Here is a 24,148-nt window from a genome sequence, read left to right on the forward strand (position 1 = left end):
ATCTCCATGAACTCGATGAGCACAGATGTGTCAACGTATACCTCGTAATTGCTAAATCACGAGTCGCACCCGTTAAAAATCGTCTTACCATCCCCAAGATGGAGTTATCTGCTGCAAGTCTCTTAACACAGCTTATGATACGTGTCTCGACTCAATTGTTATCCCATATTACCATAAAGCAACACATATGCTGGTCAGACAGTACCATTGTCCTAGCATGGCTAAACACACCTCCTCATAGACTTCAGGTCTTTGAAGCTAACAGGGTTGCCAAGATAACATCCAATCCAATCACCTCCACATGGAAACATGTTCCTACAAACCTGAACCCTGCAGACTGTGCGAGCAGGGGAATGTCTGCCCAGTCACTATCAGCTCATGATCTTTGGTGGTCTCCTAGCTGGCTGAAGGAGCCTCCTGACACCTGGCCCAAAATGCCTCCTGCTCTAGGCCACCATGCATTACCAGGTCTGAAGCCCAAGAAAGTACCAGCTCATATAGCAGTTCCTGACCTCGATCTTGACTTGCTTACTCGATTCAGTTCTCTCGACAAGCTCGTTGGAGTGACAGCTTGCATAAAACGCTTTATTTTCAATTGTAGACACAACTCAACTGATAGGCGCTCTGGTCCCTTGACAGTTGGAGAACGTAGAGATGCTCTGTTATTCTGGGTTCGCTCTGTTCAACACAATGAGTTTGCGGAAGATATTTACCGTCTTCAGGCAGGCAAGATTTGTACCGTTCGACTTCAGCGTCTTTCACCCTTGATGAAAGATGATCTCTTGAGAGTTGGTGGTCGCCTCACTCATGCGCCAATAAGATACGATGCTCAGCATCCTCTCGTTCTGCCCAGCTCTAGCCCACTAGTTGATCTCATCGTAGACCACTATCACAGAATAAACTGTCATCCCGGGGCTGACACATTACACGCTATCCTCCGTCAGCAGTTCTGGATACTCTCAGCACGTCGTGTCATCAGGCATCGCGTGTACAAATGCATTAGATGTTTCCGATATCGCGCTCAGGCCAGGGCTCCGTTGATGGCTGATTTGCCCGCAGACAGAGTCACACCCCAGCCAGTATTTAGTCAGGTCTCTACAGATTTTGCTGGCCCGTTTCTCATTAAATCTAGTACTTTACGTAACGTCAAACTCATGAAGGCATACTTTTGTGTCTTTGTTTGCTTATCTACTAAGGCGGTTCACTTGGAACTCGTTTCGTCACTCAGCACTGAAGCGTTTCTTGCTGCAATGCAACGGTTTGTATCGCGTCGCGGTACTCCTACTCTTATCCGTTCTGACTGTGGCACAAATTATGTAGGAGCTAAGAATCATCTCATTGAGGTACAAGATTTTCTCGCGCAAAATAATGACACAATCACGCATAGGCTCGCTAATCAGCACATAACTTGGCTGCTCCAACCGCCCACGGGACCCTGGTTCGGGGGCCTTCATGAAATTGCGGTCAAGAGCACTAAGAAGTTACTTTATCATGTTATAGGTGAACAGCACCTCACGTTTGCAGAATTTTCCACACTTTTAACTCGAGTCGAGGCAGTACTTAATTCCAGACCTCTCTGTCCACTTTCGTCAGATCCCTCCGATTTTGAGCCACTAACAGCTGGCCACTTTCTTATTGGCCGTCCACTCACCGCTCTTCCTGAGCCATCTTTTGATGATAGGCCATTATCAGCTCTTAAGCGTTTTCAGCTCATCCAAGCTCTCTCTCAGCGTTTTTGGACTCTGTGGACCAAATCCTATCTCCATACCCTCCAAACCCGCTCCAAATGGCTTTCCACATCCTCACCTTCTCAAGTTGGAGAGCTCGTCCTCATCAAAGAGGACAATCAGCCCCCGCTGCAGTGGAAACTTGGAAGGATTATCCGCACGTTACCCGGCAAGGATGGAGTGATCAGAGTCGTGGATCTGGACACGAAGCATGGAAGTTTGCGGAGACCTGTGTTCAAGTTAGCCAGGTTGCCGCTGGATTCAGCACATGAAGAAGTTCAGCCCCGGCCGCCCCAGGATGTTCGCGCGACAGCGCGACGTTTGTAAATGTTCGGCTCAACTCGGGTGCCGTCGCCCGTACGCACCCCGCACCTCTCATAACAGTGCGGTACATGACGGCACGCGGAGATACGCTCGTTCGATATTGAGTAAATTGTGCGCGCGCGCCCTTCGTTATATACTAAGTAAAAGGTTGAGTGTGAACCGGTGAAAAGGTGTATGTGCCACCCATCGCAGAGGAGCACCACTACGACCATGATAGTGCCAGCATCAACCTCCAAGTAAGTCCCGTTTTCCTACCTACCCTTTCGTGTCCGCTTATTCTCCGCAGAGTTCATATGCTCCCTTTCAGCTCATCAGCTCACGTTTAAGGTGACGCTCACCTGCGTCACCAGTTTTTTCATCTTGAACTGTATGAAATCAATGTAATAAATACCTTTTTTTTTATCGCTGGGGAATCCATTTTCGGATACGGATATTTATGTGCCAGAATTTTGCTAACGTGAAAACATCCATAGGGAGTCTTGGGTTTAACATTTATCAAATTTTTTGAGAAAGAACAGAACTCAGCTAAACGCAAAATTTACGGAATGCGCATCCGTAATTACAGAAACAGTCAGAAAAAAAAAACGACTGTTGATGCAGACTTCCGAAAGAGGCCTTTTTTTCTCGTAAGGACAATGTAAAATCAAAGCGATTCAATTTTTTTTTCCTACCTATGCTGATAGCCTTGAAAGGCTATATCAGCTTTACCTTAGCGTGTAGGTGAGTTCTCGGAGCTCAAACCGGAGGTTTTGCTAACACTGGCCCTAGCAACAGCCATGCTTCGCAGAATTTACCGCCGGATCGGAAAAGCGACCCACTGAGAAGATCCGGCGAGAAACTCGGTGGGCTGTGATTCTATGCAATGTTCACTGTTCTTAATGTGTAACATCTTGTGAACATTTTTTCATTAATATTATTTAACATTTTATATATGTTGACACTTTAATTTTACAGTTACTAATATAAAATTTATTCCCATAACAAAAATTATACAATTTTAAACTCCGCAACCCAACCGAACTTTTTCCCTTTGATAAAATTCAAAGGTAATTTTTTGCTTCGAAATAAAAAATATATTTTGAAACATCATAGTAACCTGAAACCAATTAGTATTTCCAATGAGCCATCGATATGAATATTTCACAAACGAAACCAGTAATTATGAGATTATTTTTATTTAATTAAATCATCGTTAATAAATATTTTGAACGCTAAGCAATGGGGAGGGTGATGGGAGAGATGTGCTCCGCACTAAACGCTTCACTTTCCCCCCTTTGCCTTTTCATGAGTTCTGTCTCATGCGAGGTTTGGACGTTGGTTGTTGAGCGACAGGAGGTCAGTTCGACTCTGACGTACCCCGCCCTCCATCCCCAGTGGAGAGCGGAACCCGGCGATTTCCTCCTGACCAAAAAAAAAAGCAATAAGACATACATGTGTCGATGTGTCTGTGTGTGTATGTTTCTTATAGACTGAAGCGGTTGAGCCGATTTCAATAAAATTTTCAGGAAATGTTCAGATTAGCCTGCGGGCGATCCTTTGAAGTTTGGTCCCGTCAAAGAGCGGCTAAGCAGAGCCAGCTAGGGTTTGACTAGTATTAAATATCAACATCATTAGAAGGTTATTTTGCATTATTAATTTCTCCAATAACCACGTATCATCAGGTGAGCTATGAGCTCGTTGGCTCTTCTACGCCTTTAAAAATCTTTTATTATTGGTGGTAGGACCTCTTGTGAGTCCGCGCGACCACCACCCTGCCTATTTCAGCCGTGAAGCAGTAATGCGTTTCGGTTTGAAGGGTGGGGCAGCCGTTGTAACTATACTGAGACCCTTAGAACTTATATCTCAAGATGGGTGGCGCATTTACGTTGTAGATGTCTAAGGGCTCCAGTAACCACTCAACGCCAGGTGGGCTGTGAGCTCGTCCACCCATCTAAGCAATAAAAAACAAAAAAAACTTTGTACCAACAAACGGCTTAAATTATATTCAATATTTAGAATCATAGTTTTATTACAAAAAAAATAAACTTAACGTTACCTACAATAAAGAATGTCGAATAAATAATAAAACTATAAAACTGTAAATACAGTTGAATCGAATGCCATATCAACAAAGTTATTTTTCGTAAGTTTCTTAGTGAAGCTATACTCATAATTTGGCTGTATTTGAGTTCACGCTGGCTCTCTTGCTACGTAGTACTATTTTAAGCCTCGAAAAGGCAAAACTAGAATTGAGTATTTTTTTAAACATTCAAGATACCCTGAGGAATCCCTCAGGAGGGCTATTTCGCCCTACACGATGCTGGCGATACGGACTGTTCTACACCAAGATTTCTCTTTATCTTATGTACTTTACTCTCATGATATCGAATTTGAAATTTATCTGAAATTGTAAGGCACTCAGGATCGAGTAGTGACGTATCTTTATACATACTGAAACCTTAATCTAAGAAGATACGACTGATTTATTCTATTCTAATCTCTTTATTTATAAACTAATAATCTACCGCAAAACAATCATGCGTTCCGTTTTACACAGGTAATTAAGATTTCAAACTTATACACTTAAGCTCAAGGAGGTCATCGACTCATATGTCGTTCTGAGCTATTAAAAAGATCGGCTAAGCGTTGGACATATTACTAGCAGTGATACCGCCCTGCGAGGGTTCAAAATTTGCTCCACCACCAGTAAATATGTACAAGCACATACCAGGCTCTCATGAGGGGACAGGAGCAAACATATTTTCTAGCGGCCGTTTACATAGGACGAGCTCGTTAAATTAGACAAAAGGTCGACCCGAACAAAAACAAGAAATTTGATTAGCATTCGAACCAATCGTCGTGGGGATGCCACGGAATACTGATGAAGGCAGCCAGCCGCTTGTCGAAAATAATGTTGTTTGTAACAGAATTTGTTTAATAAAGTCTCCCGAGTACAAAGAAAACAACTTTTGTTGTTGACGAGCAGATAATTTCAGACAAACAATGTTGCATACGCTATTGAACAAAAACAAGTTTACTTTTGAAAGTTTAATTACGTTTCCCATCTCTCGAAGACAATTACGATTGTAATACAATTAATTTTTCCTCCTTTTTACACACCCAGCTTTTGAAGTGAAACTTCTTTAGAATCGCTGTGATTTCAAACCGGATGCAACGGAAAAAACGACAGGTAAGAGACACAAATACAAAAATGTGTAGGATGAAGCCAGCAAAGAGTGAGACAGAAATATACATACTATTTTATATTATCGGTCTCTCCTCTTTGTGCCATACTTCGTAGCGTCCCCAATCCCGTCTTCTAAGCATAGTCGCCTGTAATTAGTGAGCCAGAGCGAGAGAGCAGATGTCGGTGTGTATGTATATTGCACACTGTTTAATACTTGCTTGTATTTGAGCATTTAACGTGTGTTAGTGTATGTGAAAACTACGTGAGCTAATACTACTGTACACTGTATGCGGCTGCGTATTACAGGTTTTTAGTAAGATGTCAGCGTGGTGTGTTATTGTCTAACAGTGTGTTTGTGACTATTGAAGTGAAAACTTCTTTAGAATCGTTGTGATTTCAAACCGGATGCAACGGAAAAAGCGACAGTAGAAAGAGACGGACACATACATTTATAAGATTTAACGTGGGAGAAAATGAGATAGGAAGCATTACAGTGTTTTTTTAATACAGCGCCATCTATGAGGTGGTTTATTAATAATGTTTATGAAATCTATTGTTATTATTTTTAATTTAGGATAATACTTGAAGTTAAGATTTTAATTCACAGAGGGCGTTAGCTCATACTATAAAAGTTGATGATTTGCAATTATGTACTTGGTCTACTAAGGACAAAATTTTACATACATATACATAAGATAATTGTATTTTAGTTTTTGAAGGTTTCACTTCTATCACGTGTGAATTGCATACATGTTTTTTTTATATCTTGTTGTGCTAAATAATAAATTTTATAAGATGCCGAAAACTAATGCCGAAATGTGTCGTCAATATCGACGCAAAAAAAATGAAAATACAATTAAAATGAAAAAAAATCCAGGAAAAAGTTCAACAGAACGTAGTCGCGAGTTTCGTGCACGTAAAAAACAATTATTGAACAATCAAAATAGATGTTCAAATATAAGTGTTAATGTGACTGATGTAATAAATGGTAAGTGTAAATATTTTTATATATATTCATCTCATTCTTTTGTCGATTTACTGAAGGTTCACTTCTATCGTGTGTGAATCGCACTCACACCGTTTTTTTTTTTTTTTGCTTAGATGAGTGGACGAGCTCACAGCCCACCGAGTGTTAAGTGGTTACTGGAGCCCATAGACATCCACAACGTAAATGCACACATCCACAATGTAAATGTATTTTTTTTATATTTGTTAAAAATACGCACATTGCCACAGTACAAATACCAGGCGCCCATAACCCGAGTAGATGTTAGATAATACCAAAGAACGAAATTAGAGCTGAGAGGAAAGACGGATGGCTGAATTTAGATGGACCCGAGAGATTAGACCGCAACTCCACTGGACTGGAAAGGATACATAAATCGGAGGTTTAGTCCGTCTATAACACGATACCTAATAGAGACGATTTTGCATAAAGGTACCGAAATAAGACCCACGATTCCGTACGGTAATAACACTTTGAATACATTTATTTGAGGAGTGGTTATCGCCCTAACAACCACTAAAGCTTACTGAAATAAGCTAATACTAAAACTCATTGAATCAGAACAGCGATTCGAACTTTTTAAAAAATAGTTTTTATTCGTTGCTTGTTTTCAATTTCCTAAGAATGTTTCAGGACAGAATAACGGAAGTTTAGTGAAAATGATTCTCTTATTTTTCCGATAATTCATCAGGAAATCGCTGCATTCAAAATCACAATGATATTTTCACTCCGCTTTATTTAAACAGCTGTTTTAACGGGTTATTTTTCATCACACGTCTCGTCACTCGCATCACGCGCGCGGCACGTCGCTTCGTATGAAAACGCCCGTCACGTCTCAAGTCAGGTGTGGAAATCTCCCCGTATCTAACCCTCTGCTTCATAAATTACCTCCGACCTGCTTCCCATGGGGTACTTCTGCATGGGTGAAAACAGAAAATAAATACCACTTTTTTTCCCTAAAATAATGTTTGACTTTGAATAAATGAAAAGTAAATACTAGGATCGCAGAACTCTTTTGTAGGCTATTTGTCTCCGTCGCGCGAGTATGTACATAACAGCACACGGTCGCTACCGCACGAGTCATTTGATTTGAATACGGAATTCGAGTCTTTTGTAACGCGCGTGCGAATCCCGCTCAGGCTTGTTGCCCTTTGTTGAACTGCTTCAACTTTCTCAGAACAGTACAAAAGGCTCGTTGTAACGCGCCCTGGGGAAATATTGAGTTTACTTTCCGAGCCTCATTTAGGTCTGTTATTTGAAACATGATTTCAAACGCAAATTCACTATTTAATTTATTGTATTGTTTTAGGCGAGAGCTCAACTAGGTTTGCGAGTTATTAGACCGTCACAAAAACAAATAGACGGGAAAAAGTTGAATTTTCTATTATGGAACAAAAATACATACATATATTTTATGTAACTTTTTTTTCGTGAATCTTTATTGAATTTGCGTCGGTGTCGATGGGCGTATAACCGGGGTTTCCGAGAGAGCGGATCTGTCGCCCCGAGCGGGAATCGAATTTAGGACCCCGAGAGCATCCTAAATTGATTTAGCTTCACCCTTCTAGTCGTGAGGTTACGCGGGTTTTACAAATGTGAGGAGCATGCGATTTAAAATTTCGCACATTTTACCTTGAGCGCTAAATTAATCTCAAATTGAACTCAGTTTTAAGCTCAGAGTTTTCTTTCGGCCTCTGCCTACTTTGAAAATAAAGCTGAGTAGGGCATTTTAGGGTAAATGGTTGCGAACTGAAACATCAACCTTCTCAGGACGTGTGGCGGCATTCACATTGTCATATCTTTGAACTCCGGTAACCACTTAACATCAAGCGACCGAGACCTTGTTCCGTTTAGTGTACAAAAAATTAATGATTTAAAATTATGCTGGTAACTATACTGGTATACCTACACGTGTCCAAAGACCACGGACCGGTTAAGTTTAAGATATTCACTTCGCAACTCATAGCTATGTTTTCTTTAATAAAGTAAAAGATTAATCGGTGCCGAGATAAATCCCACAGATCACACAAAGGTTCCAAGCGCGCGTCCTCGTCTTACCTTCAACTAGTTATGATGTCCTGGTAACATCATTATTCCAAATATGGGATAATCCGATCAGAATTTGCTTGGGGGCGGTTGGTTAATTGCGTTTAGATTGGACGAGAGATACACAGGAGTATCGTAAATACATCAAACATTTTACTATAATCATTTGCAAAACGATATTTTTTTTCAAAAAACATAAACACGTAACTCTGTATCGTGACTGAGCGCCCAAGTCTATTTTTTGGTGTTAAATTCGCGCCAACCCACCTCTTCCTCATATTGAAAATTATAAATTGTAATCCGTTCGAGAAACCTCTTGAACCTGGTGGCAGAGAGACTTATCAAGCAATAATAAAAGACGTAAATATTTTTTATCGACGCCTCCATTAGGTGCGCGAGAGATGGCGAAATGACGCCATTAAATACATACTATTTCCTCCTCCTCCTCGAGTCGTGTTCCTCATGTCTGAGGGTCGTGACCACCATCACCCATGAGCTTCAATCTTAGGATCTTTTTCCACTTTCCCCTGTCCACGGCGTCATGCAGCGCGCTGTACACTGTACTGTCCAAAGCGGTGCGGATCTGATCGGACCAACGAGTATGGCTGCGGCCTCTAGATCTGTTGCCTTCAACTTTCCCTGTGATCATAAGTTTTTCCAGGTTATCGCCGTCTTTCCTCGCAATGTGACCAAAATATTCGAGGATCCGCTTCAGACATACAGTAGACAGTCTGATTTTGATGCCCAGTTGCTTCAATATCGACACGTTAGTCCGGAAGGCTGTCCACGGAATACTATTTAGTGAATCAAATTTGGTGCCGGATGACAGTGCGTTATTTTTTCTCAGTTTATTTATTTCAACTAAAAATACTATTATATAAATATATATGAACTAAATACTATTTACTAAATATACTAATAACTGGGAACAAACCACGCACGGTCATCCGGCACCAAATTTGATTCCCTGTAATTGGGTTCCAGAGATTGACATACATACTTACATACGTTTAAATATATGCTTAAATATATAGTAAACACACAAAGAGCAAACAAACCTGCTTATCACACGAATGTTTGCCCGATGTGGGAATGGAACCCACGAGTCCACGACCTTCGGCGCAATAATCATACACTTCCTTCATACAACTCATTTAAATACTGTTTGCACAAAATAGTTTCTCCGTGAAGTCGCTGATATTGTATTAGTCGTAGTCATAAATCGTTTACAAAATCAAAAATAGGCAACTCCGTTATTCTACGAAAAAAAAAAGTTATGATATCAATGGTTGCACAACATATTTCTGGAACGCAACGTGCGTTTTACGTCCTGCATTCCGCTCAATTAGTCGCTGGCGGTCGAAGCCGGTTCATTGGTCAAACGTTACAGAATATGATCGATAGGTACTAGGGATTCGATCGACCACACACGCGACCTAAATCTTTTGTTACCACTCATAATAAACAAGAAGGAAAAATCTTTGATTTTATCTTAGAACAATAAAAGTTGCCAACAATGTCTTTATTAACAAACAGGGCATGAGAACACAAGTGTATCGTTTCCGAAGCGATGATATTTCACGTCTCATCGACGACTGATCGTAAATATTGATTTCGTAACTACCGTAAATATATTGTAACTCCGCAATGTAAAGCGAAGTCGCTGCTTTTATTCTCCCCCCGCATTACAAGGAATCGTTGACCCCGCGTATCAGCTGATATTTGCACTAAACATAAAAAAACTTCAAGCAAAGCGAGCCCGTTTTACTACCAGTCTTACATCGATACAAATTAATAAAATTCGAGTGTCTGTTTGTAATAATAAAATAACCACTCTTTACTAAATGCGTATGTATAGGTACACAGTACTAAACCAAAATAACTTTTATTTTTTATTTTGTCTGCCTCTGTTTGTTGCGGTTAATCTCTGGAACGGCTGGACCGATTTTGACGGGACTTTCGCTGATAGGTAGCTGATGATATAAAGAGTAAATTTTTTAGATTAGCTTCGCCCCGCGGCGTCACCCTCGGTACGACAATAACCGCGGGTAAATCGCGGGACTGAGCTTGTTTTAAATATGCATAGAGTTACCTTACAAATATTATGTAGTATATAAGTCTTTTAGTTTTTCTACATAACCTTTCTGTCTTTTCTAGTAAAGGGAGTTTTCATCGGGGAGATCACTAATATGTAGACAGGTCGCGAACTCTATAGAATCTTTTTAATCGTGTGATTGTTGTTGTTAATTTTATTCAATTTATTTTTATTAATTTTGATGCTGTTTTTAATTTTTTATCTATATACTTTGCGAAGCGCGCATTAAGCTTGTATAAAAATTTCTTCAGAAAAAAGCGGAATGTCTTGAAATTTATAATTTAACATTTTAAGGTAAAGTTAGTGACATTGAACTTTAGTAGGAATGAATTTTGGAATTTCCACAAAATACTAATGTAGCATACGGAAAATATATACATAATAATCATGAAGTCGATATTCAAAAAAGAAAGCGTGTAATTAGTTAAACCTAAACGCTATTATAGCACTACTAACGATATGAAACTCGAAAGCATCAGTTAATACAGGCAGTGTACTTGAAGAAAGTAGTAATCGGTAGTTAAGGGCAGGTCTTAGACAAGAACGACTCGATTTATCGCCTTTTCCACGACTTCGCTCACGCTTCCAACCTATTTATATGTCCATTATAAGAAAATTTAAAGGGCGATAAAGCCATTATGTCCCAGAAATATTTCAGTAGAAAAATCTGACGCTGTATAAAGCGATTTGATTATGAAAATCTCGTTTCCATTTAACGGTGGCGGTAATTTTGAATTTTGATCGAAATTGAAAGTCGACTTTATTCCGAAATAATAGGATTATGAGAATATTAACGTTGATACCACGCATATTGAAGCAGTCGTCGGACGCTCTTTATCTATAATTCATAGCATCTCAATCTTTCGCTACAGAAACAACGTCGCTTTGAGAGCAAATCATTCTCCGGACTGAGTCCTCATACATTTTTATTAGAAGATACTTTCTGAATTTCATTTGGACGTAATTAAATATCTTGTAGGATTGAATCGGGTATTTTCTTTTAACGAACTCATCGAGGTATTCAGTCGATCAAATTATTACAATGACTCCATTATCTATCGTGATTTGACAACACAATATAATGTAAATATTTTGCATTTTTCGATAATATGAGGTTCTTCAAAATGAATGATATCCTTCGTTTTTTTATAAAATATATACCTCAACATGGCTAAAGAGAGAATATTAATGGAATGATATGGGTAAAAGAGCCCATCTTCTTCGATCTAGTATAACCGTAAGCTTTACCCCACCTTCCAATCCCGAATGCTGGTTGATAAGACTTGGTATGGTCTTTCATGAACTAATCGTTGCTTCATTTTGAAAGGGTAAATAGTGAGATCTGAACCTCATTTTTTATGGTTGGGAATGACATTAACATAGCAGAAACCATGAACTTAGCAATGGTTCTTCTGCTCATTTCATTATTACTGGTGGTAGGACCTCGTGTGTGTCCGCGCGGATAGGTATCACCAACCTACCTATATCTGCCGTGAAGCAGTAATGCGTTTCGGTTTGAAGGGTGGGGCAGCCGCTGTAACTATACTTGAGACCTTAGAACTTATATCTGGGCGGCGCGTTTACGCCGTAGATGTCTATGGGTTCCAGTAACCACTTAACACCAGGTGGGCTGTGAGCTCGTCCACCCATCTAAGCAATAAAAAATTCTATGGAAACAAGACAAATTACGCTGTTCTGCGGCTTTGCATCATAAGATCGCATTTACGAAAATTATATATTTTGCGCAAGCTCCATTCCATTCAAAGCGGTTAATTTAATGTCTCCTCAACGCCCCACGTTTGTCAGCGGCCTGAGTCCGCCCGCAGAGCTGTCCTTTGTTTTCTGAATAAACAGTTTCAGCTGTCAGTGACTTTGATAAAATACGCGGCGGGATCCGGAAGGTGGCCACCGGCGTCTGTGGTCTGAGGAAGTGGCAACCGGCCACTGTTGAGTTTATGTATTCCCGCCACAGACGGTCCACCGCTTATTGTTCACAGAAGACTAATAGGACGAGTGTAATCGTTGTCTTCTCGCCCGATTGTATTTATGGCCCCGCTGCGCTAATGCTTTTGTAGTATTGTTGTACAATACCACAAATGCCCAGAATTTACCGGCCACATTTTGTTTAGAAGTAATGGTGTTTAGCAAGCATTGCTACACGATTTTCTAAAAGCTACTGCTACGGAAAGAAACCGCATATTTTAATGGCAAGCAAACCAAATATTCAATATCAAATATTTAACATATGATATCTGGCTACAGGTAGAATTTTTAGTCTTAATCCTGGAACCCGTCGATTCTGTTTATAATTATCTGCTGATCTTTTGACTATATTTAAATTCATTTTGTTTATAACATATGCCAATTAATGAAATGAATATTTTGACGAGTTTAGTACGTGCAAGTTGTGATTAAAATATGAATCATATTTTGGGTTTTATGGCCCCAAAACCCGCCCAAAATGATAATGTTTTACAGCTATGAGTCCGATAAGTGCAGACCTCCGGCGTACGTTTATAATAGACTTTGGTTACGTTATAAAAAGTTGCGAGCTTTTATTACGTACACTCAAAATCGTTGGGTTATTCATATGGAAAGTTGAGTTGTAAAGCCGCGGGCCACGCTTTTGCGGTGTCTTTGTATCACTGTTTTGTAGGCACAGCGCACACACTCTCACAATAGAGTATGTGTATAGTGTGGTTCTGTTTACTTAGACAATTTGAATGGATAATCTAATTAATACGCTTTTATTAGCTTCAGACGTATGTATGTTTGTAACGGAATCTTTTCATGATTTTGACCTCCTTCAAAACGTCGGATTAACTCGAAATTTGGTATACTTATTAATAGACAATTCAATACTAAAAAAAAAAATTTTTTTTTATAATATTGAAATTTACAATAAAATCATTTTTTCTTACACTATTTTTAATTCAAATTTATTTTAAAAAAAATTATTTTTAGTTGGATTTTCTAATAGCTATTTCTAAAAGCGTATTTTGTTAGTTTTTTTAAACTATTATTTTTTCTATATTTAGACTTGTTTCAGATTATCAGTTTTCTACAATCATCTGCTTTGTATAAAGTACAACTATTATTTAGCTGAGCCCACTGAGTTTCTCACCTGATCTTTCAGTGGATCGCGATTCAGATCCGATGGTAGATTCTGCGAAATACTGCTCTTACTAGAGCTAATGTTAGCAATTTTTTTTGGATTGAGCCCGTGAGCTCACCTACCCTTCCGGGCGTAGCCGGGATGGCCTCGTAGACTACCAGCAAATAGGTAGGAAAAAATATACATTTAGCTGCAATCCAATTTGATTTTGGTTAAAAACTTTTTATTACATAATTTGAATAGATGATCTAAGTCCTAGAGTCATTAAATAAATTTCGTATACAAGATACTAATAGATTATTTTAGTAAACATATCCTAGGAAGCTTTACTCGTGGTAGGACGTCTTGTGAGTCCGCACGGGTAGGTACCACCACCCTGCCTATTTCTGCCGCGAAGCAGTAATGTGTTTCAGTTTGAAGCCGTTGTACTGTTACAAGTGAGACCTTAGAACTTAAGTGAGAGACTCATGTCTTAAGTTGGGTGGCGGCATTTACGTTGTATAAGTCAATGGGCTCCGGTAAACACTCAAAACCACGTGGACCGTGAGCTCGTCCACCCATCCAAACAATAAAAAAGGCAATTATAGAATTTCAAGAGATAAGCCCAGGTACTCACGATCCGCGTAAGAAGCTACTGACGTCCATTGAAACCACAATGTGAACCTGTCTTCCTGCCTTGTGACTGAAGGTAAAAGACGAACGTAGCCTTCACAAGATATTTATTACTTTCAGTGAAAAATGCTTGAAAGCTTCGCTTGTGTCTAGAGTACCTCGATGAATCACTATTCTTTAAAATTCGGTTCCAAAATACTCAAAACAAGAAAGGTTTCAACATTTTTGTATCAATTTTCCACAAATCAGCAATTTCAACTGTCGTCATTTATTTTAATTCTCGTTGAAGATCCCGAAAATATGAATTTCTTAGATTCCAATGGCGTCCCTTAAAATATAATTCGGTCCGTAATCATCGAGATTATTTGTTGGGATCTCGTCTTGACAGGTAATTACGTCATTCGGCGGATAAGGACCGGACGAATTTTTTTACCCGGATATTTTATAGCCGGTTATTATTCAGCCGCGCACTAGGGTTGCAAGGGTGGATCAGTTTATTATATAAAGTTTAACCTGTTTTGAATTTAATTCGAGTTACGATAATCAACTATGTGATTTAAGGATGTACAGTCAAACCTGGGTAAGCGAGAACTGGATAAGTGAGAAAACTCTATAAGTGAGAGGAATAATCAGGACCCGTCATTTTAAGCTCTCAAAACCTCTATTAGAGAGAAACAGAAACCTCTGTAAGAGAGAGTCGTTTTTCCCTCATGGACCTCCGTAAGTGAGACTGCTACTTATCTACCTCTATAAGTGATAGTCGAGCTTTATTTATTTATATTATTTAGGAGGAACAAATGAAAAAACAAATTACAAATTTAACATCTGCTATTTTATGACTCATTCTTAACTTTTGTGGAACTTCCTTCTATTGTTTTTGAATTGTTTTCTCGTCAATATTGAACCTATTCTATTTCGTGGAACTAAATAACGTTGTTATTTTATCGCATTCTTTTCGAATGGACACGTGTCCCTGTGTACCGTCCTGTTGGTCGGACTTACTCAGTTTATCGTTAATCAATTGCGAAGGAAAGTTCTGTTCTGCATCATGTTAAAACGGAAAATTAAAGTACTGTCATTAAGTGAACAGTGAATGCGTTTGAATCCGGAAAATCGCGAAATGATATTCAGAGGGAGCATTAGCGAGAAACTCGGGTTAGTGAGAAACCTCTATAAGTGAGAATGAGATTGTGCTCCCTTGAACTCTCGCTTATCCAGGTTTGACTGTATTTCTCAAATATTAGACAATTCCCAAACACACTTACTGGTGGTAGAACCTCTTGTGAGTCCGCGCGGATGAGTACCACCACCCTGCCTATTTCTGTCGTGAAGTATTAATGCGTTTCGGTTTGAAGGGTGGGGCAGCCGCTGTAACTATACTTGAGACCTTAGAACTTATATCTCAAGGGGGGTGGCGCATTTACGTTGTGGATGTCTATGGGCTCCAGTAACCACTTATGTGCTGTGAGGAAGTCCACCCATCTAAGTTTAAAAAAAAAACCACATTGTTTACTTTAGTGCCGTTAATTCCTGATTTAAAAACAGTTTACAAATCTCGATTGCATAATTAGTTTTTGTCAATGCATTTGCACAACATTGCGTACTATAGCATAATTAAACAACAACTGGAGCTCAGAGCGGTCGGTCTTGTAAAACTCGTTAAGCTTACAAAGAACAAAATGCGACATTGTCGGCTGCGACTGCCTTTGCCGTTCCAATCATAGGAAACCTAAATAGGAAATATTTTTACTGGTGGTCAGCAGATTCAGCAGTGATAACAGTATGTCGGAGGCTACAGATGACACGAGTCTCGCACGTGACCCTGGCCACCTCTACCATTTGCTAATCATTTCTTTTGATTATACACACTAGTAGTATCTCCACAATTACCCTACATAATTTCCCGGTAGTCTTTTCAATCGTAAGGCGTTTACCAGGGTTGAGTTGCGACCTGTTTCGACAGCGAAATATTTTATGCGTCCTAGTCTCAAGGGGTGGTCTTTTTATAATGATACTGAGACTTTTTCGTTATGCGCGGTGACATTTTCTTCACGATCAGTTATGGTAACTTCTCAAAATCAGGAAATTACCACTAATATGATAAGCACACAATAATTGTACTATAGCAGTATATGTTATTATTAAATTGATGTGAACAGAGCGACAACCCTACATGATCCGTCCATTCAAACAAATTACAGTTGCCATTTATTGCCCGGATTAATATGTCCACGGAGCGGTCCGTCTTTATTACGTTTATACGACTTCTGTGGACAAATACGCGTTCAATAAAATCAAATAGAATTATCAGTGGAATGGATCATGTTTTACTACGACTTTTCAATTGGAAAATTTTGTTTTTATTTTGATAATAATTAGTTTGTTCTTGTTGCGTGAGTTAGGTGTTCCTTTGAAGACGTGGGTCGACCCTCCTGATATGAATAAGTGGACAGAATTATTTATGCGTATTTCGTTTTTGTAGACATATTTAAAAGACTTGTGGAACATCAGTTTTGTATTTCTTTCGGTTACGTATGAAGTGGAAAATTTGTAAACATTTTTCACGCAAATCATTGTTCAGTGGTTTTTTTTAGCAAATAACTATTAAATTTTCACCTGTTCTTTGCCTATATACTGCTTGTAAGTCTCTGCTACTGACTCTGATTTATCATAAGACATAATAAGACGGACTACTTTAAGAATACACCGTGATTTTATTGAATACAAGATGAAATTTGTGTGGTTACACAACTACTCAATTAGTTATAAAAAATATCTATTATTAAATAAAATTGGGCATAAATATGCCCATAAATATGAATAATATGGAATTGATGAAGAGAAGAAAGGCGTGCCACTCACTGTATTGGCGCGGTGAAAAAAGTAAAACCGTTTACAGACTTAGTTTAAAGTTTTGGAACCTATGAATGACTTGAAATTTAAGAAATAAATATAGTAGGTATAATAAATTATTTTTCATTTTTACTCACGTTTTTTTTAATTTTTTTTATTGCCTAGCTATGTGGACGAGCTCACAGCCCACCTGGTGTTAAGTGGTTACTGGAACCCATAGACATCTACAACGTAAATGCGCCACACACCTTGAGATATAAGTTCTAAGGTCTCAGCATAGTTACAACGGCTGCCCCATCCTTCAAACCGAAACGCATTACTGCTTCACGGCAGAAATAGGAAGGGTGGTGGTACCTACCCGCGCGGACTCACAAGAGGTCCTACCACCAGTAAGGTTCTTTCATTCTTTCAAATTGTGGATACGCAAAGAATAAAAATAACTCTTAAATATATTTTTTACTAAAAATCAATTCACACACCCCCGAAATTAGACCCACAGTTACCAGGCGCTCTGAAGTGACATAAAGGTAGATACGACAATTCAATCATGCGGCCATTACGTATCCGCTCCGCCCCTTAGCGATTCTCAGCGGGGCGTCCGCATAGGGGTTCGGAAACGTTTGCAATTCTGCGAATGCAATACACCTTCTTAAATTTATGCTCTCCCGGTGCTTTTATTGCTATTTTGTGTCTGTTTACCTGATGTTGATTCTTAATGTGCTTTGTCGACTTACCTGCAAAAATATAAATTAAAACGTTAATTATAACAGTAATTATTATTAATCCACTTCCCTACTTCATTATTATATTGAAACGTTTCATTTCAATCACCAACTTACATACACATATGCAGCTAGTTCCGAAATCCAAATCATCATCATCATCGTCATTATAGTCGGTTGCTCTTGGCAGAGCAGACGTGGTCATGTGGAATCTTTGTTTATTAAAAGCCTTGACAGATGATCCTTTTTATCACCGCACCTCCCGCCATCGGAGCAGAGTTCATCCATATTATCTGGAACCGCTGCGTTCATCGACAGTGCGTTTCCAAAGATCTTTTTTGCCACGTACCATCCGGCTTTGGAATAAACTCCCCTCCACGGTGTTTTCCGAGCGCTATGACATGTCCTTCTTCAAACGAGGCTTGCGGAGAGTACTTTATGGTAGGCAGCGGCTTGGCTCTGCCCCTGGCATTGCTGACGTCCATGAACGACGGTGACTACTTACCATCAGGTGGGCCGTATGCTCCTGTGCCTACAATGGCAATAAAAAAAAAATGTTCTCCATAGTTCGCGCATGCAATACAGTAGTAGCATTTTAAGTGTTAAAATTTGATATTCCAAAATGATAGGTTAGTAGCTTCTTCTGCGTTTAACACTTATCATCAGGTTGGCCATTACCTTGCATAGCATCTAGCGTAATAAAAAAGGAGCATCGCCTCAAAGATAACAGAATGTACATTGCGCATCCAGCATTAGGACAGCACACAAGTCACGTAACAAATTGCGCAGTGCAGTGCGACGCGACGGCCGCGTGTACAAGCTGTCCCCCGGGGGTCGACCTTCTTTTTACCTCGCAAAAGAATCATCCATACGTAACAAACTTCTTTCATACTGCTCCAAACTTAATTAAAAATTCTTTGTGAATGCAAACGTGGTGAGCTGGAAACTTGTTCGACTTTGTGCGGCGAGAAATGAAAACAAAATATAATGTATTTCTTGTCTTTTTGCATTGAATCGATTTAAAGAATCTTATTTGTTGGTAGAGACAGGCAGATAATTTAACGGCCTACTTTGTATTTTAAGGTGAGTGAAGTCCATAAAAAACCGAAGCTGTTTAATGAATTCCTTAAGCTTACTGGTGTTAGGAACTCTTGTGAGCCCGCTCGAGTAGTTACCACCCGTGAAGCAGTAATGCGTTTCGGTTTGTCGTCGTTCGTTGTCGTCCACCCATCTAAGCAATAAAAAAAGAAAATCGAAGGCAGGCAAATATGCGACCCACCTCGCGATGTCTGACCATACAATACAACCGGCGGCACAGCCAAGTTCCTGCCTCTAACGACTTACGTAATACCACGTAATGCAGCGGTAACATCGTGGAAGGGAGACTGCAACGTCAGATATTCGATATCAATATTCATATTTGAAAACGTACTGTGGACGAATACAGTATGCACAAGCAATCATTATTCATACGTTTCGAGAATAGACAAGATATTCGATCGAATTCATCGATACAATATTTTATTGTTGACGCGAATCGATTGACCTGTTCACGTTAACGTGAACACATAAAAATGAGCAAGGCCCATCAAAATGGCTGACCGGGCCAAATTTAAAAGAGCCACACATGGTTCTAAACCGGACACCCTCGGAAACAATACGTTGACGTCAATAAAAAAACTGTAAACATTGTAACGACGACGAGAAAATGAAAAAGAAACATTACGACGAGCTGTAAACTGACAAATTATTAATTTACAAGGCCCAAAAATAAAAGCGAGTTCGTGCACGAGCTCTTATTAATCCGTATAATCAGGGCAGGGCGATGTTCGCAAAAAAAAAAACGGGCCGGTAATAAAACGTCGTCTTCAATACGCAACCTCGGGCGGACCGTCAAAAAAGCCCTTTACATTCATGCTACCCTGGTCCTTTATGGAAAATATTAGCTACGTCAGGTAGGTATGAGAAAAATATGGTTTTTACTGAAGGTTTTTAAAAAGTCGTCGGGGCCTCAAGGATAAGACGTCCGGTGCATTCGTGTTGAAGCGATGCACCGGTGTTCGAATCCCAGGCGGGTACCAATTTTTCTAATGAAATACGTACTCAACAAATTTTCACGATTGACTTCCACTCTGAAGGAATAACATCGTGTAATAAAAATCCGACCCGCAAAATTATAATTTGCGTAATTACTGGTGGTAGGACCCCTTGTGAGTCCGCGCGGGTGGGTACCACGACCCTGCCTATTTCTGCCGTGAAGCAGTAATGCGTTTCGGTTTGAAGGGTGGGGCAGCCGTTGTAACCATACTTGACACCTTAGAACTTATAACTCAACGTGGGTGGCGCATTTACGTTCTAGATGTCTATGGGCTCCAGTAACCACCAGGTGGGCTGTGAGCACGTCACCCATCTAAGCAATAAAAAAAGGCCCTTCGATCAACTTTGTTTTATCTCGTGCTTTGCCATGATGCAACACATGTAGACAACTTGGAGCGCCTGATGGTCACTGGAAAAGTAGACTGAAAACGTCCTAGAGGCCGGAGCCCCAAACGTTGATCCGACCAGATCTCCGAGGAAACCAGCGGACCACTTAGCGCTGCACTACACCAGGCAACTGACCGGAACCGATGGTGGCTGGCAGTCGACAAGCTGAAACGGAGTCACGATCCTCAGCAATGAGGGAGCGATGGAGAAGAAGAAAAAGATGCAACACTGAGAAACAGTGCCGTTGATACAGTAGGCACCCGACAGAAATCTCGAGAGACAAATTGAAGGAAATCATAACTCTAACTTTAACTAGCAACTCAATGCATTTGTTAAAATTCCATGTATATGTATTCTATGTAAATATAGGTATATTAATTGACAAATAGTTTATATTGAGAAATATATTTACATAATAAAGAGTTTATAATTTGCATAAGTTGAACACTAAGATATAAGCGTGGGCTAGCGTGGGCAGCGCCTCGAATTAACAAGAAAGAAGTTGCTCTTTTAGGAGCACATTGACAACAAGATCAAGCGAAACGTTCAATTACTATTAGCATAAAGATTTAAGTATACGTGAATGATTGTTCACTAGAGGGCGCTGCGTGGGAGTGAACCGCCTTTATCAGTTTATTTTGTATTTTAATTTCGGTTATTTCTCATTTTGTATTTAAACTATTGTTATGGTAATATTTTATCTTCACTTTCAATAAGAATGATCAGTGACATTCGAATTAAAATAAGCGGACACAATTAAGACGTTCGCGACTTAATCTAGCGATTATTCTAATTTTGTTTGTTTCTATGTCGGAATTATTATATAGAATATGTCGAATATTATTAATTTAAATTTTTAATTGCATTCACCGAACGTTTGAACCTCGATCATAATTACTGACGCTTTAATATTTAGATTCATTTTCCCTTTTGTATCGTTATTAACATTAATAAACTGATTATTCGCAAAAACAAATTATTAATCTTATTATTTTTTTGTTGTTAAGATGGATGGACGAGCACACGATCCAACGGGTGTTAAGTGTTCACCGCAGCCTTTAGATATCAACCAAATTAATGCCGCCACCCACCTTGATGAATGAGTTCTAAGTCTCAGTTTTTAGATGTTGGGAGCAGATCAGTTTAGATGTTGGGAAGGCTTAAATGACGAAGGGAAAGATCTTCCACCGAGCGGATGATATTGCTCAGTAGACCGAGGGTACTGGTGGCAGGACCTCTTGTGAGTCCGCACGGGTAGGTACCACCACCCTGCCTCTTTCTGCCGTGAAGCAGTAATGCGTTTCGGTTTGAAGGGTGGGGTAGCCGTTGTAACTATACTGAGACCTTAGAACTTATATCTCAAGGTGGGTGGTCCATTTATGTCGTAGATGTCTATGGGCTCCAGTAACCAGTTAAAACCAGGTGGGCTGTAAGCTCGTCCACCCATCTAAGTAATAAAAAAAATTATATTTTGGACTATATGGCTTCAGTCGATCTCTTTCACGAACCTAAGACAGGAAAATATAACAGAGACGAAATTGCTGTGCTACAACGAGTACTGTAATGTTTAGTATAAACGGTCAGGCAATGCTGATAACAAGCTCACACCAAGCGCGAAGAATTCGTCAAGCAATTCCAAGAATACTTTGAAAAAAATAAAATCACACTTGATACTATTAAATGTTGTCGTTCGTTCTTACAGAAATAATATGGAGTTTGAGCAGACTGCGCGAGCCGACAGCCTGACGAGGGTTGACGTGTCTGCTGCTAAATTGCGCGAAATCTCTTCGACACGCATGATTCCCTGGTAACTGATAGCTTTAAGGGCCAATAAACTAAATTAGTGGCCCTCTTATTAATTGTACGCAGATGAACCTGTTAGAATTTAATTAATTACTATGTGTTCTTAGTAGGCTTTAATTATGTATTGTGGTTACGACTAATTGAAATTTCAATATATTTCTGGTGGCGTGTGTGGAGGTCGAACTCAATTGTATTAGAATTATGCATGATCGCTTCGCGACAGATAGATAATAGTTAGATAGCGAATTATTGGAACAACCAGTATTAGTATGACAACAGGTCTGCAGTGATGAAGCAACATTAATACAAAATTATGTGATATTACTTCACTACACGACGTTATTCCGGAGTTCGTGAAAATGCTGTGTTGGGCATATCAATATTTGAAAAAAAAACGGCACTTGCGCTAAAATCAAACCACAGTTCAAACACTCACATTTACATAAGGCGACGGAAATTTCCAGAACCAATACTTATGAAATGTATAAGACTTGAAAAAGTTCAACGTTAATGACACATACATTAACAGAAAACATTGACATTATATTTTCTCGTAAATCTTCAATGTGAAATTAAACTTAGTTAGTATTAATAGAAAGGGCAAAGTGGATGGAACCTTTTATGAGTTTCAACTAAAAACGGTCAAGTTAATGTCAGGGGTGACTTCACTAAGGTCGTCGACTCTTTAAGGTCGGATTGACTGAAAACTCACACAAGAATAATATACTATACATGTTAGAATATGTTGACTCTGGAATCTGCTGGTCATCGCATCAAAGTCAAGTTCAATCAAGCAAGCCTACTCAGTTTACAGTGAGCATTTCGTTGCAATAAAAGGCAGAGTTAAATAGCACAACTTAACTGACAATATTAATTCTCCGTAAACTTTATTTATAATACATAAAATATTACGAATATCTAATCAATGAATACGTTATTTTCCGTCGAATCCTGCATCTACTCTTAGACATAAATTTAATTTAAAAAAAATGTGGAACGCTTCACGATTTTGCGAGTGAATCTTGCGCAGGGGCCATACTAATCTTGTCTTATCGTTCCAATTTTAGTATATGTACTGCCGAAGTAAGTATTATATAATGTCAATAATATTGATTTATATGTAAGTCTGTGAAATAAATAAAAATGTGTGTGTGTGCAAGTTACACATGGTAGAAGTGAAACTTATAAAAAATTAAAATAATCGTAAGGGTCAACCACTCCGCAGTGCAATGGATCAGCCGCAACCCGGGGGAACCGCCTGCATGATCACGGTATCCCGACGCCAGGTAGGTATGATTTAGCAAGAGAAATACGAGAACGTAGGCAACGCACTGGCGTATACGCTGGTGACCGTGGGCGGCGGTGAATCACTTACCATCAGGTGACCCGTCTTGCTCGTTTGCCTCTTAGTTGTTATAAAAAAAAAAGTGTGTGTGTCCGCTCCGACGCACGACTGGAGTTTACTGGATATAAAAAATTAAACGAAACAATACGAGAAATAGTTCTATATTACGACAACACGATACACTACAGATTATTAACAAATTAACGAGACACAAAACAAACGACTAACAAATATATGAAAATACAATAATGAGAGAAACGCGCGATCAGTACGAGGCTTTGTGGCGGACTGCCGGCGCAGCAGCCCGGCGTCACCTGCGATAACGCGGCCGCGCGTTGGCTCCTGATTGGCGCGCGCACGCATCACGCAATCAGGAGCCAATCAGGCGCATAACGCATTTCGTGTGACATGCTAGTACGATTTTGATTGGCGCGCGCACGCATCACGCAATCAGGAGCCAATCAGGCGCATAACGCATTTCGTGTGACATGCTAGTACGATTTTGATTGGCGCGCGCACGCATCACGCAATCAGGAGCCAATCAGGCGCATAACGCATTTCGTGTGACATGCTAGTACGATTTTGGTCCCCATAATTTTCATACCCCGGGCCTATATATGTAAATCGATTCTAAAGGAGTAAACTCCAAAAAACAAAAAAAAAACGTCTATCAACTGTGTAACATCTCGTCACCGCAATTCAGGAATTGTTGAATTTACGTGTAGCGACATCTGTTGATAACAAACTATATAGAAATAAAATAAACATGGCGCGTAACGGAAGAAATTAAGATGGCGTGTAACCGAAAAACGTTACATACGTTTTTTCTTCCCTACCTCGATAAACAAGT

General features: G+C 39.5%; 1 protein-coding gene and 1 non-coding gene across 23 annotated transcripts in view; both read right to left on the reverse strand.

Moving 5' to 3' along the window:
* The window catches only part of rg (A kinase anchor protein rugose), a 633,801-nt gene that overhangs the window by 434,843 nt on the left and 174,810 nt on the right, over window positions 1-24,148 (reverse strand). The window lies entirely within an intron of this gene.
* Window positions 22,939-23,044, reverse strand: LOC114248037 (U6 spliceosomal RNA). Its single transcript, XR_003624924.2, has one exon. It is a non-coding gene; the product is annotated as a U6 spliceosomal RNA (small nuclear RNA).

The sequence above is a fragment of the Bombyx mandarina genome, chromosome A1, assembly GCF_030267445.1.
Source record: "Bombyx mandarina strain Sakado chromosome A1, ASM3026744v2".
Taxonomy (NCBI): domain Eukaryota; kingdom Metazoa; phylum Arthropoda; class Insecta; order Lepidoptera; family Bombycidae; genus Bombyx; species Bombyx mandarina.